Genomic DNA, 16871 nt, shown 5'->3' with positions numbered 1-16871 from the left:
CCAGAAGATCTAGCTAAGATTATTGATAAGTAAAAGGTTTTCAGTGGCAGATAAAAGAGGCTTCTATTGGAAGAAGATACCATGTGCAACTTTCATAGCTAATGAGAAGAATTCCTAACAGGGAATAATGTAGCTGGTGACTTTAAGTTGAAGCCAGCATTCATTCACCATTCAGAAAATCCTAGACTCTTGATAATTATGCTAAATCTGTTCTGTCTGTGCACTATAAATGCAACAATAAAGCATGGAAGACAGCACAACATTTTACATCATGCCTTACTGAATACTTTAAGCCCACTGTTGAGTCCTATTATTCAGGAAAAAAAAAAGATTAATGTCAAAGTGTTTCTGCCCATTGACAATGCACCTATTCACCCAAGAGCTCTGATGAAGATGTATAAGGAGACTATTGACCTAAAGGAAGAAGCCAAGGCACAAAATATAATTTTAGGTAATTTACTTGAACCAAGATGAGGCAGCTGCTCCGAAGCCTCAACCCAAGTAACCTTGTAGTATGAGCCCCATTTGGCCTTTGTTACAGGCAGGTTTTTAGAGGCAAAAAAGACAAGGAGAGGGCTGATACAAAGTTATTTTTTAGGAATCCTAATGGTTTACAGAAATGACAATGATTAGTGATTATCTATACATTGTGAACTAGAGTGTATGGGCTACAGTGTCCAGCATGTGGCATTCTTAGGTTAATTTACAGCGATTTGTGGTGACAGTCTAGAGTGCACACTGCAAGCAGCTTCAAGCGGGGAAGCAGATTGTTGACTGCTACCTCATTCCCATTTCTCTCTGGGACTGATAATTAAGTGGTTGGAATTCCTCGGATAAATTTTTTTCTTTCTTAAAATTAATGTTTTTATGCCTGCTAACACAATATCCACTCTGTAGCCTATGAATCAAGGAGTAATTTCAACTATCAATTGAGCCCTGTTATTTAATAAAATACCTTTCATAAATTTATAATGCCATAGATAGTGATTTCTTTGATGGATCTGGGAAAGGTAAATTGAACACCTTCTCCAAAAAATTAATTATTCTAGATGCCATTAAGGACATTCATGTTTCATAGAAAGAGGTTGAAATATCAATATTAACAGAAGTTTAAATAAGTTATTTCTAGCCCTCATCAGTAACTTTGAGGGGTTCAAGACTTCAGTGGAGGAAATCACTGCAGATATGGTTTTAATAGCAAGAAAACAGCCGGGCACGGTGGCTCATGCCTGTAATCCCAGCACTTTGGAAGGCCGAAGTGGGAGGATCACCTGAAGTCAGGAGTTCCAGACCAGCCTGTCCAATATGACGAAACCCTGTCTCTACTAAAAATACAAAAATTAGCTGGGCATAGTGGCACACACCTGTACTCCCAGCTGCTCAGCAGGCTGAGGCAGGAGAATCACTTGAACCCAGGAAGCAGAGGCTGCAGTGAGCCGCGATTGTGCCATTTCACTCCAGCCTGGGCAATAAGAGCAAAACTCCATCTTAAAAAAAAAAGAAAAAAAAAGAGAGAGAGACCTGAAGACATTACTGAATTATTATAATTTCTTAATACAATTTTAACAGATGAGGAGTTGCTTCTTTTGGATGAGCAAAGAAAGTGGTTTCTTGAGATGCCTGAGATGAATCTACTTCTGGTGAAGATGCTGTGAACATTGTTCAAATGACAACAAAGAATTTAGAATATTACATAAACTTAGTTGATAAAGCAGCTGCAGGTTTTGGGAGGATTCACTCCAAATTCGAAAGAAGTTCTACTGTGGGCAAACTGCTGTCAAACAGCACTGCATGCTCCAGAGGAACTTTTCATGAAAGGCAGAGTAAATCAAAGTGGTCAACTGTATTGTTATCTACTTGTAAGAAACTGCCACAGATACCCCAATCTTTGGCAACCACCACCCTGATCAGTCAGCAGAAATCAACATCAAGGCAAGAAGACCCTCCCTCAGGAAAAAAGATTTTTACTCACTGAAGGCTCAGATGATTGTTAGCATTTTTCAGCAATAAAGTATTTTAAAATTATGCCTGGTACCTTGCTTTATGGACCGAATGCTATTTCACACATAATAGACTATAGGATACCATAAATATAACTTTTGTATGCACAGGAAACTAACAAATTAATGCGACTTGCTCCATTGCAGTGTTTGCTTTATTTCCAGTGATCTGCAACTGAACCTATGATGTCTCCGAGTTATGCCTGTGTTGCATTTTCTTCATACAAATGACTTTTTAAAGTTATCCATTCGATTTAGGAAATATAAATGTTTGCTAAACACGGAATCTAAAAAAAAAAAAGCCAACCTAAATAGAAACAAGTCTTCAAGAACAACATAAATTAAAAATTAGCTATGCAAAGTATTCACATAAAAGACAAAATTATCACATATATTTAAGAAACATAAATTTTTAAATTATAAAATAAATATTTGTCAATATGTTTAATTTCCAGTATTATGAATCTATGAAATATGCAAACAAGTGATTAACTTCAATATGATTGTTGATTAGCTCAGCAGCCACTGACAAGTGGCCATAAGGTACAAGAAATTATCTCTAATAACACAAAATTGCCATCTGAATGCTTTTAAGGCCTCATAAACCCTGATAGAGTGTAAGAAATAGCACACAAATTATTGCATTTGCTATCAACTAAATTCTGAATAACTCATCAACTCTTAAGGTTATGACTAGAGGGTATCAATTCACTGTTTTATCCACTGAAGCAGTTGTTATAACTTTAGCAATATTTTAATCTATGTAATGAATCATGAAATCTATATTTTAAAAAAGTATTTGAATGGCATTCAGTGGTATTTGCATCATGAAATTAAACATTCATTACCACTCCCATAAAGTAAAAATAAAATATACCACCAGGACAAACAGCTTGTATGAAAAAGGAGAAAATTAATTGCCTGAGGACATTATGTAGAAAGCAGAAATGTCAAAGTGTGATAGTCAGGTGGCAGAGAGAGAAATCTAAACTGGATGTTTTAACAGTTCATCCTGTAAGAATATTTTACATGTTAAATTATACTTTGCTCACAAAAAGGTATAATTTACAAAAACTATGCATATAATTTTCATTTTTAGAATGAAATAAGAAATAATTATAAACTCTAAGAAAACATTGATCCTGTTATGTATAAGATAATATCTGTCTAGAACTTTTCTAAAAATGGGAGATTAAGTGTACTTATTAGCAGGATGAAAAATAGACTCACCATTAACTGTTAACAGTTTGTGGAGATACAACACACTACACATATTCAAAGTGCACAGTTTAACCAGTTGTGACATATGTATACATCTATGCATCACTAAAATCAAGACAGTTTAATGTATGTATCATCCTTGAGAGTTATCTAATGCCTTTTAAAAATTCCTTTCTTCTCTCTTTTCACCCCCTTTACCCCATACCCCTTCTTTCCCTTCCACCCCTCCCTGAGTTCAGAGTACCACTGAAAACAAGCTAATTACTCATCCACAGGGGAGTGGATAAAAAATGGTGGCATATCCATACGATAGAATGCCATCCAACAATGGAAATGAAGAACTGATATACACAAAATGGATTAAACTAAAAAAAAAAAAAAAGCTAAGTGAAGTCAGACAAAAATATTACATATTCTATGATTCTGTTTATATGAAGTCTTATGAAATGCAAAGTAACCTGCAGTGACTTATTGTTTTTGGAACTACCAGATGTACATTACCATTACCATTTATACTGAAACTATTCCAGAAAAATGGGAAGGAAGGGCTCCTGCCCAATTCATTCTATGAGGCCATGATCCTTCTGGCACCATACCTAGCAGGGACACAACAAAAAAAGAAAACTTCAAGCCAGTGTCCATGATGAACATCAGTGCAAACATCCTCAACAAAATACTAGCAAACCAAATCCAGCAGCACATCAAAGAGCCTATCCACCATGATCAAATAGGCTTTATCCCAGGATACAAGGTTAGTTCAACATTCATAAATCAATAAACATGATTAATCACATAAACAAAACCACAAACTAACCACATGATTATCTCAAGAGACACAGAAATGGCCTTCAAAAAATTCAACATCCCTTCATGTTAAAAACTCAATAAACTAGGTATTGAAGGAATATGCCTCAAAATAATAAGAGCCATATATGACAAACCCACAGCCAATATCATACTGAATGGGCAAAAGCTAGGAACATTCACCTTGAAAACTGGCACAAGACAGAGATGCCCTCTTTCACCACTCCTATTCAGCATAGTATTGGAAGTCCTGGAAAGGGAAATCAGGCAAGAGAAAAAAATAAAGGCATCCACACAAGAAGAGAGGAAGTCAAACCATCTTTGTTTGCAAATGACATGATCCTATATCTAGAAAACCCCATCATCGCAGCCCAAAAGCTTCTTAAGCTGATAAGAAACTTCAGCAAATCTTAGGATGCAAAATCAATGTGCAAAAATTTCTAGCATTTCTGTACACCTACAGTAGGCAAGCAGAGAGCCAAATTATGAAATAATTGTGAATTCCATTCACAATTGCTTAAAAAAAGAAAATACCTAGAAAAATAGCTTACAAGAGAAGTGAAGGACTTCTTCAAAGAGAACTATAAACCACTGCTCAAAGGAATCAGAGAGGACACAAGCAAATGGAAAAATATTCCATGCTCATGGACAAGAAGAATCAACATCGTGAAAATGGCCATACTGCCCAAAGTAATTTATAGATTTGATGCTATTCCAATTAAACTGTCATGGACATTCTTCACTGAATTAGAAAAAACTATCTCAGAATTCATATGGAACCAAAGAAAGAGCTTGAATAGCCAATACAATCCTGAGTGTAAAGAACAAAGCTGGAGGCACCACACTACCTGACTTCAAACTATACTTCAAGACTACAATAACCAAAAGAGCATGATGCTGATACTAAAACAGACCCATAGACCAATGAAACAGAATAGAAAATTCAGAAACAAGACCACACACCTACAAACATCTGATTTTTGACAACATGTAGACCAATGGAACAGAATAGAGAATTTGGAAATAAGACCATACACCTACAACAATCGGATCTTTGACAAACCTGACAGAGACAAGCAATAAGGAAGGACTGCTATTTAATAAATGGTGCTGGGGGAGCTGGCTAGCCATATGCAGAAAATTGTACCTGGACCCCCTCCTTACACCTTATACAAAAATTAAGATGGATTAAAGACTTAAATGTAAAACCCAAAACTATAGAAACCCTAGGAGAAAATCTAGGCAATATCATCTGACATAGGCACAGGCAAAGATTTCATGAGAGAGATGCCAAAAGCAATTGCAACAAAATCAAAAATTGACAAATGGGATCTAATTAAACTAAAGAGCTTCTGTATAGCAAAAGAAACTATCATCAGAGTGAACAGATAACCTACAGAATGGGAGAACATTTTTGCAATCTATCCATCCAAAAAAGGGTAATATCTACAAGGAACTTAATCAAAAAACAGGAAAAAAAAAAAAACTCTATTAAAAAGTGGGCAAAGGACATGAACAGACATTTCTCAAAAGAAGACATACATATGATCAACAAACATATGAAAAAAGCTCAATATCACCAATAATTAGAGAAATGCAAATCAAATCCACAATGAGAGAGCATCTCATGCCAATCAGAATGGCTACTCGTAAAAAGTCAAAAACAACAGACACTGGAAAGTTTGTGGAGAAATAAGAATGCTTTTACATTGTTGGTGGGAGTGTAAATTAATTCTACTATTATGGGAGACAGTGTGGTGATTCCTCAAAGATCTAGTGGCAGAAATACTATTTGACCCGGCAATCTTAATACCTAGGCCATCGATGGGATGATTTGTGCAGCACACCACTGTGGCACATATTTACCTATGTAACAATCCTGCACCTCCTGCACAGGTAGCCCTGAACTTCAAATAAAAGCTGAAGAAAAAAAATTTATCTTTATATCTTTTAACTACTAACACCTAAAACAAAACAAAACAGAACAGAACAAAAAGGCCTCAGTGCTTGACTGTAGCAGTTTTAAAAGTTTTTCCAGGGACAATATGGGTTGCCACAAAAATCCGACAGGAAGAAAACAAAACGCAGATGCAAAATATGTGAAAATAAAAGTCACACTACCAGCTCTCCCTTTGTTGATGGCTTCCTTTTGCAAATTGTCTTCCACTAAATAATGTAGTCTGCATAAAAATCCTTTCATTTTTCTTCCTCTTTTCTTCCATTGGCTATTTGATGACAATATTTTGTATAGAAGAGTTTTCATATTGTCTACTTTTTTGTAACTGCTACATGAAAATAAAGAGAGAAATGTTTTTGAAATTTTAATTATGAGAAAACCAGGATTCTTAGATCTTGATTCAATCTACATCACTTGGTTACTCATTTGGATTTATACTTTTGTCTTAACAGCACCCTTAGATTCTTGGTTTTTCCTTTTCTTGTTATAATAGTTTACACACAGGTTAGTGGATTTAGATTTAGTTTCATTATATAGAGTTAAAAATATCTTTAGTTGAAGATAGTTGACATTTTTGTACACTTTAGTTTTGAATACTGAAGAAATATCTCATTTCTATGTGAATACATTATTCTTCAATTGATTAGAAAGTTGGATGCTTAGACATTACTAAAAGTTATTTAAATAATGACATCTTATTAGTACGTTTCCACATACAGATCTGGCCATTAAAGATTGATGAGTAGAACACTGATCTTAGAATGTCCAAGTTTTCATGAAAATATTCACTAAATGAACAATATGATTAACAAACAGATTACTAAACCTTTGCAAATAAGTATTTTTATTGCAATACTAGCTTGATCGACTAATGAGATGATTTAAGGCATATCGGTTAAAATGGGGATCGTTTATGGAAATGCTACTCTCACACACATATAGAGACATATGTAATTTTTTAAACTTTTAATTGTTAAATAGACAAAATAATTGGTGTGAATCTAGACATTCTTTTTAGTTAGAAATGTTAAAAATTGATACCTTTCATTTTACTATTTGTAGTAAATGCATAAAGCCCAAGGTAATTTCTGATCACTTTGCATGTTTGTGCTCACTCTGAGTATTTATATCTTTACAATAATGTTAATAGCATTTTTAAGACTACATGTTTTCTTCTAATGAAAGCGTTACATAATTAATTAGATCACATTGCAATTAATGAAAAATACTATAAATTAATTAGATCACATTGCAATTAGTGAAAAATACTATAAGCTAGTGTGTTTTACGCGAAATAAAAAAAATAATGTGACCTTGAGGTTATCTGTCATTATGCAAGGAATATTTTCACTGTAAATGCAATAAAAGTTAATACATGTCATTTCAGAGTGATTAAACATTATTTATTATTAATCTTTGAAGTAGATTTCTCTGTTATAAATTGATAAAATTCTAAATAACTGCTGTTTTATAAAGTAATAAGAATATAACAGAAAATACATAAAGCTTTCTATCAAAAACACAAACAAGCAAAAAAAAAAAACAAACAAACAAACAAACAAAAAAAAACCTAGTCCATCTGTACTCCAGCCAAAGGCAGAAATCCAAAAGACATAGTAGCAAAAGGTCAGGTCAGGAAGCTAGCTCACTATCTGTAGTAGAAAGCAGAGCCTGTTTTCAGTAAGGAAAATATATGTTTAATGCAAAGAACATTATTTCTAACAAGTAACTTATCCAGAATATGGAGCCATAGGGAGTTTAGAAATTAAAAAAAGTCAGTAATAAAGGGCACTGGTGTCCCCAGAAGGCCATGATTAAGTGTCTAGCTGAGGCTTCTGCTTGCACAGGATTTTTTCTTCCCCCTCTTAGTTTGCAACACAAAGACTGGTCCCATTGGAAGAAAAACTTGTTATCCACATAGTATATCACTCAGTTGGGTACAGATAACTACATGTCTTCCCTGTGGGAAGAAATCCTTTTTATTAGGCTTTGTGGGCCCATTCTTTATTTACTTATATTGTTTGGGTGCCAGTTATGGGAGGCCAGGCTTTCCCTTTCCCTCTGGAGTCAGCATTCTTCAGGGCAATCCTCAAAACTCCTGCAAGACTCCATTCCCAAACCAGACTCTTCTACTCTAACCTGCCAATTTTTTTTAAACTATCATAGTACAGCACATTCAAATCTAATGTCATTTTTTATATTGCTGTTGAAATCTGAAAAAGACAAAATAACCCAAAACAAAACTTAGAAAACATAAACAAATTAACAGCACAATGGAAATATAAGGCTTTTACTATAGTATTTATTTGAATTGTTTCTATAATCAATATATGGCCTGATAGGTTACACTTACACATTTGATTAACAGATGACAAAAAAGATCAAATTGCTGAGTGTCCCACACCCATGAGAAACAGAAGGTCTGATTTAAACTCAGGCTGACTCCAGAACGATACTGCTAACCACAAGGATGTCCTGCCCCTTTCATTTTTAATAACTAGTTTCAAAACTCAGATCTTCCTAGACATTATTCTCACTGGCATCTTTCTCTTTTGGTCACTTATGCAGAATTTATGACTTTTATATACATATACACACATACACATACATATAAACATTCATATATGTGTGTAAATGTATATGTGAGAATATATATAATACATGTATATATTATATATTTAGTATATTATATATCTGTATGTGTATAATATATAGGTATATATGTATATTATAAAATATGTGTATATGTTATATATACACATAGGTATAAGTACATCTATAATAGACATATATGTATATATATTTTAAAAATGTATTTGTTCACCTTCGTGTGGTGCTCAGAACTGTGTTTTGTGATTTTCATGTCTGAACTTATTTAATCATTACAGCCATTCTGTGAGAGTGATATTGTTATCCTCATTTTACAGAGGTTAAATGATGCACTGATATATATCACTGAGTTTGCATGTGGTTGAATTAGGATTGAAAGATTTTTGTCCCAATCTCTGTACAACCCAAATGCTCTTTACTCCTAAGTAGATGTAACATGCTTCCTTCTTTTCTCAAGTTTTATCTCTATGAGCTAACTATACATTCTTTTAGTATAGGGGCAATATCTTCCAAATCATATACAATTCCTGTAGCCCCTAACACAGTAAGAGTTTAATACATAGTTGGTGAATATATTTCTAACCTTAGGATTCCTGTCCTGGTTTGCAAAAATCTCCAACTGAGATCATAAATCTCCTCTTAAATTTACTACAAATACTTAGACTCCTGAAAAATATTTCATGACAACGAACTTCTTACCAAGGAGCACTGATGATTTTGATCAGACCCGGAGAATGTCAAGGTCAAGATTGATACAACAAAATATTGATTCCCGTAGATGTAAATATTGTTGACCTTCCTATACTCTCAAGTTTCTACCAATAAATTTCAAATCATGAACAATCTTAGAAGAGATATGTCCCCTACTCCTGCACAAATAGCCATTGGCTAAAATATTATCTAGGACTGAGGAAATCATTTATGGTTTCTTTCTTCTGTCTCCCCCAACATATTATTTTTAAATTCTACTTTACAGCACCACAACCGTGATTCTTTCCTCCATTCATTTTCTTTTCCATCCTTTCACAAGGGAAATCTGGATTCTTTTGCCCACCTGAGCCATCTGTTTTCTCTACCTCCATGTTTTCATCACACTTCTCATATATGTTTTACTTCCCCTTTTTTCTGTCACTTGGCATTCCTCCCTATATGGGCATTCCAGTGTGAAACCATAGTGATATTCAGGCATGCACTAATGAAGAGGCAGATTTTTACCTGAGCTTTTGCTGACACTCTTCGGGAAAGCTTCATGGTATTTACTTAGATTTTTAAGTTACGGTTGTTTCTTATCAATGAAAGTTATTTTTTTCATTTTATATTACAGAAGAGATTCTACTAAAAAGAGTGTAAATGTTCCCTGCCATCACTGCAGATTCACAGAATAGAGATTTGCTTTTTAATATAACCACTAATGAGGACATAGATTCCAACTTAGAGTAGTAACAGAGCATGTAAGCTGACAAATTCCAGAATCAGAATTTCTTATAGCATAATGGACAGAAGCAAAACATTCTATAGAAATCAATTTTTAAAATCACTTACTTGTGCTTTGACAAATTCAAAGTGAACTCAGGACATACAAAATGGAATAACAGACACTGGAGACTCCAAAACTGTCTCCACTGGGAGGAGAGTGAGGGATGAAATACTACCTATTGGATATATTGTACCCGACTTGGGCGATTGGTCCACCAAAAGCCGAGACTTCACCACTACACAATAAATCCAAGTAACACCACTGTACTTGTACCCCTAAATCTATACAATTTTTTTTTTTAAAAAGCACACAATGTAAGTTCAGACTTTGTGTAAAGGCTCTGAAACAAGAAGCAGAAAGTCCAAGAAAGAAATGCTGGGAAAATAATCAAAAGGAGCACGTAATGGAATAATATGAAAAGGATCATAATTACTACCTAAGCTACTGGTCAGAAATAGTGACCGGCTGTAACAGAAGAGAAAATGGGGGATAGTAATAATATGCTCTCTAAAGTTTGTATGACTTCCTCTTTATTAATACCTGGAGTAAACTCTGTATCATTCTCATGACCAAATGTAGATTTATTATTTTTCAGGAATACTTTGGTCACCTTCTTAAGCCCCAGAATTGAAAAGCTCATCAAATGTCATTAATTTCTTTTATATCTAAGAGTCAAATTCAAGCCTATTAATTTAGACCCATTATAAAATTGTAACTTAATGAGGCTTATTCTGCTTAGGTATGTACCTGTGTTGCAGAGCAGCATGTCTATTTCCTTTCTCTAAAGATACACAGTACTTTAAATACCTAACATATGATTTTGTGCCCATTTATGTTGTCCTTTGTATCTTATGAATTAATCCTATCCTTGCAGGTGGTCTGTGAGTTTCTTGAAAACAGGTATTGTGTATTATTATTACGCACAGTAAAATAGCACAGTAGCTCATCCAAACATTCATAACATAACCAAATCCCTACCCTACACCAAGCTCTTTCAAGAGCACCATAGAAATATGAAGACAATTTAAAAAATAATTTTAGGTGTGAATTCTTTATCTTTTGATTTGATGTTTTCCTTTCATGTTAGGTATCTCTCCTGTATCAGGGAAAGAGGTAGCTTCCTCCTTTCTAAAACCAGTTTTTAGAACTGGCTAAGTTCAGTGCTGAATTTATTTTAGCTACAACTAGTGATCTAAGGACTAGCAAAACTCTAAATGCATTTTTTAAAGCGTAGGGGGATAAAGGAAAGAGGAGGTGTCTACTGGGGATGATTCTGTCTTCCTCTCTAGGAGATGGCTTGAAACAGAAAACTTTTCTCTATGGCATCCCAAGAATATGAATGTTATTTCTAAATATGTTGTTAAATAGATGCTGATTTTGATTACATGGTTTGAGAAAGAAGAATTTATACATCTATATTTTAAAGATTCCAGAGATCGATGTATATGTCTTGATTTTTAGAGACACAAAAATTCTATTCCTTAGACCAACCTCATTTTCCATATGAGGAAATAGAGCCTCCTGAATTAATTGCTCTGCCACTGGTCTCAAAGACAGGAGTCAGGACTTGAATTCTCATTCCAGATCCGCTCTTTATCATCCTGCATAAACCTTTGACAAGCCAAATAACTTCTCCTGGATTAATTTTCTTAAAAGATTGTTGACATTGCTTCCAATTACCTGCCTGTGTGATTATTCTAACTTTTCTATTTTACTTTTTTACAATAGGCCCACAACTTCTCTTCTATTGCAGCTACCATACATCTCTTTTTAGACTAGTTCTCTACACAGCACACACACACACATACACACACATGTACATACTCACACAAATGCACATACAGAATAGATTGGAGCCCAGCTCAGTATGGCTTGCTGAGTTGACACCAGTGGTAACAATAAGTATGGATTCTGCAACTGCTGAAGCAGCTGTGACACTCTTGGACAACTGTAGGCTCTTTGCCACAGCCTGGGTGGGCTATATCATCAGCACTGCCATTATGATACACATAAACATTGGCCCCAGTTTCCAGCTAACTAGGCTATCTGACTCCAGCTCACAGACATTTTTAGTCAGTTCTCATAAAAGCAGGTATATGTGCATGAGCTGATGTACAGATCTTCTTTTTGAGGTTTTCTCAAGTCACTTATCCAAGTTTTGCAGTTATATGCGATGACTATTTAATAGACAAGCATAAGTAGTTTATAGCAGCCCTTTTGACCCTTGTGAATGTCTTTCTCTCAAAGTGAACTAGCATTTTTTAATGTTTCTTTTTTCTTACTTTGACACATTTTCTCAGCTTAAAGTGAGTATTTAAGATTTAAGACACAGAGCTTCTGTGAACATACTTCTTTCACAATTTCTAGTATTCTCTAAGTTTGAAATTAAATTACCAACTAGAATTTCAACAGATAGAAGCCTGGAGCAGCCAGTTTGATATAATGGTGTGCCTTTGTGAGCACAATCACTTTTTAGACATCTCTGGTACAGAACAAATAAACCAAGCAGCAGACTTATTATTAGACATGATAGCAGACGTTCACGAGAATAGAGAGAATGTCCTTGGTGTTTTGTAATTCATCTGACTTGCTTTTTCTTAAAAGCAAAACCATTGGCTTTATACTATTTTAATACATCATCTCAGGAGTTTGCAGGCCTCTGTTTTGCACATGTAGAACATAAACACAGCAGAGATTAATACCTGAACAATATAAGAAGTTCAGAGAAGGAAAACTTACTTGAAATTCACTGAATCTATTTGAAGGGAACATATTTGCAATCAATTCCCAAGGAAAGGTGAAGCAATGGCTAGGTCAGCATTGCTTAATGGTCATTTCTTTCATAGATGGCTCTCACAAATTTTAAATTAAAAGAAAAATGGTTTGTAACTGAGCAGGTGTCACTAGTAACTTTCCAGAAAACTTAGTTGTCTGACATTTTTCATTGATTTTTCTTATATTAGAAAATGAAATGTCAGACGCTATTAATTGCATTTTTACAATACATAGTTACATCAGGAGTAATGGCTAAATGAAAGTACTTCCTGTCTAATGCACAATAGATATATTCGTTTAAATGTATTCAATTTAGATGAAAGCAATATGTCTATATTCATTACAGTTATACCCACCTGTGGGCTGAATTGATGAGGTGGTAATTACTACCTTTATAAATGGAACAGCATTGTCAGTCTGGAGGAAGAAAACCTATTTTCTTATCATCATGTTTCACACACCCACACAATAGACACATTCCAAAAACTTTCTTCCAATCATAAAAATTTTACCCTTGAATTTCCAGTGGACCTAATGATTGTAAACATGATCACTCAATAGGCTTTTTTTGGAGGGTTGCAAAGGGTTGGTCTCATAGGACATGATGGAGGGGAACTGAGAGTCTCAAAATCTCTTCATGCAAAGTAACTCTCATGTTTGTTATTCTGCATGCCTGCAGTGCAGCTGTAGGCATCATGTGGCATGGATTTGATTATTCTTATACCATGCATTGTTTTCTGAGTTCAATGAAGGTAGGACAATTAAAATGTGACTTTGTTGAATACTTTTATTTTTAGAACATTGTTCTAAAAATAAAGTCTGTTAATTAGAAAAAGCAAGTACACATAGTTCCTATACACTCTGCTCAATCCTAAATAGTTTCTCTTATTATTATTTTGTATCATGTGGTGAGTTAGTGTATTAGTCTGTTCTTATGCTGCTAGCAAAGACATACCCTAGACTGAATAATTTATAAAGGAAATAGGCCTAATTGACTCACAAGTCTACATGGCTGGGGAGGCCTCAGAATCATGATGAAAGGGGGATGAGGAGCAAGGTCATGTCTTACATGGCAGCAGGCAAGAGGGCATGTGCAGGAGAACTCCCATTTATAAAACCATCTGATCTCATAAGATATATTCACTATCACGAGAACAGCACAGGAAAAACCCACCCTCCATGATTCAATCACCTCCCACCAGGTCCCTCCGATGATGTGTGGGGATTATTATAATTCAAGGTAAGATTTGGGTGGGGACACATAGCCAAACTATATCATTCTGCCCCTGGTTCCTCCCAAATCTCATGTCCTCACATTTCAAAACCAATCATGCCTTCTACTGCCCCTCAAAGTCTTAACTCATTCCAGCATTAACCCAAAAGTTCAAGTCCAAAGTCTCATCTGAGAAAAGGCAAGTCTCTTTCACATATGATCCTGTAAAATCAAAAGCAACATAGTTACTTCCTAGATACAAAGGGGGTGCAGGCAATGGTTAAACACATCTGCTCCAAGTGGGAGAAACTGGAGAAAACAAAGGGGGTTTAGGCCCCATGCAAGTCCAAAATCCAATGGGGCAGTCATCTCCGCTCACTGCAAGCTCCGCCTCCCGGGTTCACGCCATTCTCCTGCCTCAGCCTCCCGAGTAGCTGGGACTACAGGCGCCGCCACCTCGCCTGGCCAATTTTTTTGTATTTTAAGTAGAGACGGGGTTTCACCGTGTTAGCCAGGATGGTCTCGATCTCCTGACCTCGTGATCCGCCCGTCTCAGCCTCCCAAAGTGCTGGGATTACAGGCTTGAGCCACCGCGCCCGGCTGGCAGTCAAATCTTAAAGCTTCAAAATGATATCCTTTGAGCTCCTGTCTCGCATCCAGGTCACATATTATGTTCTCTTGACTATTTTGGAATTCTTAAATACATGAAAGTAAAAAAAAAAAAAAGAGATTAAAAACTCCTGAAAACTCTAATTATGCAAAGAAAATTAAATTTTCTAGCTTTATTTTTATTTTACATTCTTGGGTACATGTGCAGGTTTGTTACATAGGTAAACGTGTGCCATGGTGGTTTGCTGCACCTATTAACCCATCACCTAGGTATTAAGCCCAGCATACCTCGTCTATTTATCCTAATGCCCTCCTTCTCTCAACTCCACCACCAGACAAGCCCCAGTTTGTGTTGCTCTCCTCCCTGTGTCCATGTGTTCTCATCATTCAGCTCCCACTTATAAGAACATGTGACATTTGGTTTTCTGTTCCTACATTAGTTTGCTGAGGATAATGGCTTCCAGCTCCATCCACATCCCTACAGAGGACATGATCTCATTCCTTTTTATGGCTGCATAGTATTCCATGGTGTATATGTACCATGGCGTATATGTATCTTTATCCAGTCTATCATTGATGGGCATTTGAGTTGATTCCATGTCTTTGCGATTGTGAACAGTGCCGCAATGAACATATGTATGCATGTATTTCGCATAACAGAATGACTTATATTCCTTTGGGTATATACCCAGTAATGGGATTGCTGAGTCAAATGGTATTTCTAGTTCTAGATCTCTTACAAATTACTACACTGTTTTCTACAATGGTTGCTAATTTACATTCTCACCAACAGTGTAAAAGCATTCCTATTTCTCTGCAACATTGCCAGCAACTGTTGTTTCTTGACTTTTTAAGCATCTCCATTCTGACTGGTAAGAGATGATATCTCATTGGGGTTTTGACTTGCATTTCTCTAATGATCAGTGATGTTGAGCTTTCATTCATATGTTTATTGGCCGCATGAATGTCTTCTTTTCAGAAGTGTCTGTTCATGCCCTTTGCCCACTTTTTAATAGGGTTGTTTGCTTTTTTCTCATAAATTTGTTTAAGTTATTTGTAGATTCTGGATATTAGACTTTTGTCAGATGGATAGATTGCAAAAATTTTCTCCCACTCTTTAGGCTGCCTGTTCACACTGATAATAGTGTTTTTGTTGTTGTTGTTATTGTTGTTTTTCCTGTGCAGAAGCTCTTTAATTAGATCCCATTTGTCAATTTTTGCTTTTCTTGCAATTGTTTTTGGCAATTTCATCAATAAATCTTTGTCTGTGCCTGTGTCTTTAATGCTATTCCCTAGATTTTCTTCTAGGGTTTTTGTTGTTTTGGGTTTTATATTTAAATCTTTAATCCATCTTGAGTTAATTTTTGTATAAGGTGAAAGGAAGGGGTCCAGTTTCAATTTTCTGCATATGACTGGCCAGTTCTCCCAATCCTTTCCCAATTACTTGTTTTTGTCAGGTTCATTGAAGATCAGATAGTTGTATATTTGTGGTCTTATTTCTGATTAATCTGTTCCATTGGTCTATGTGCCTGTTTTAGTACCAGTACCATACTGTTTTGGTTACTGTAGCCTTGTAGTATACTTTGAAGTCCAGTGGCATGATGACTCCAACTTTGTTCTTTTAGCTTAGGATTGTCATTGCTATGCAAGCTCTTTTTTGAATCTATATGAAGTTTACAATAGTTTCTTCTAATTCTGTGAAGGATGTCAATGGTAATTTAATGGGAACAGCACTGAATTTGTAAATTACTTTGAGCAGTATGGCCATTTTCATGATATTGATTTTTCCTATCCATGAGCATGGAATGTTTTTCCATTTGTTTGTGTCCTCTCTGATTTACCTGACCAGTGGTTTGTAGTCTTCCTTGAAGAGGTCCTTCACTTCCCTCATTAGCTATATTCCTAGGTATTTTATTCTCTTTGTAAATTTGCTAGCTTTTGTATGAGACAGTGGGCTAAAGATGATAAAAAATTCCTCTTACCTGCCCAAATTTCCATCAGGAATTTGCTTTGTAGACTCAGGGGAAAATGGTATTTTGTTGAAAATAATTTTATACTGTCACATGCATTCAGTGATACACACACACACAGAAACAGACCCCAGAACATCCAAACATTGATTACCTATATAGGGGAAGAAAAATAATTTTCTTCTTCTCAAGCATTTTGCTGTGACTCCCTGTAACAAAACACAAGTTAACAAGA

General features: G+C 35.3%; 1 protein-coding gene across 1 annotated transcript in view; it reads left to right on the top strand.

Moving 5' to 3' along the window:
* Positions 1 to 16871, top strand: part of ZNF804B (zinc finger protein 804B) — a 588638-nt gene that overhangs the window by 444559 nt on the left and 127208 nt on the right. The window lies entirely within an intron of this gene.

This window comes from Theropithecus gelada, chromosome 3 (assembly GCF_003255815.1).
Source record: "Theropithecus gelada isolate Dixy chromosome 3, Tgel_1.0, whole genome shotgun sequence".
Taxonomy (NCBI): domain Eukaryota; kingdom Metazoa; phylum Chordata; class Mammalia; order Primates; family Cercopithecidae; genus Theropithecus; species Theropithecus gelada.
This window is presented reverse-complemented; position numbering and strand designations above follow the sequence as displayed.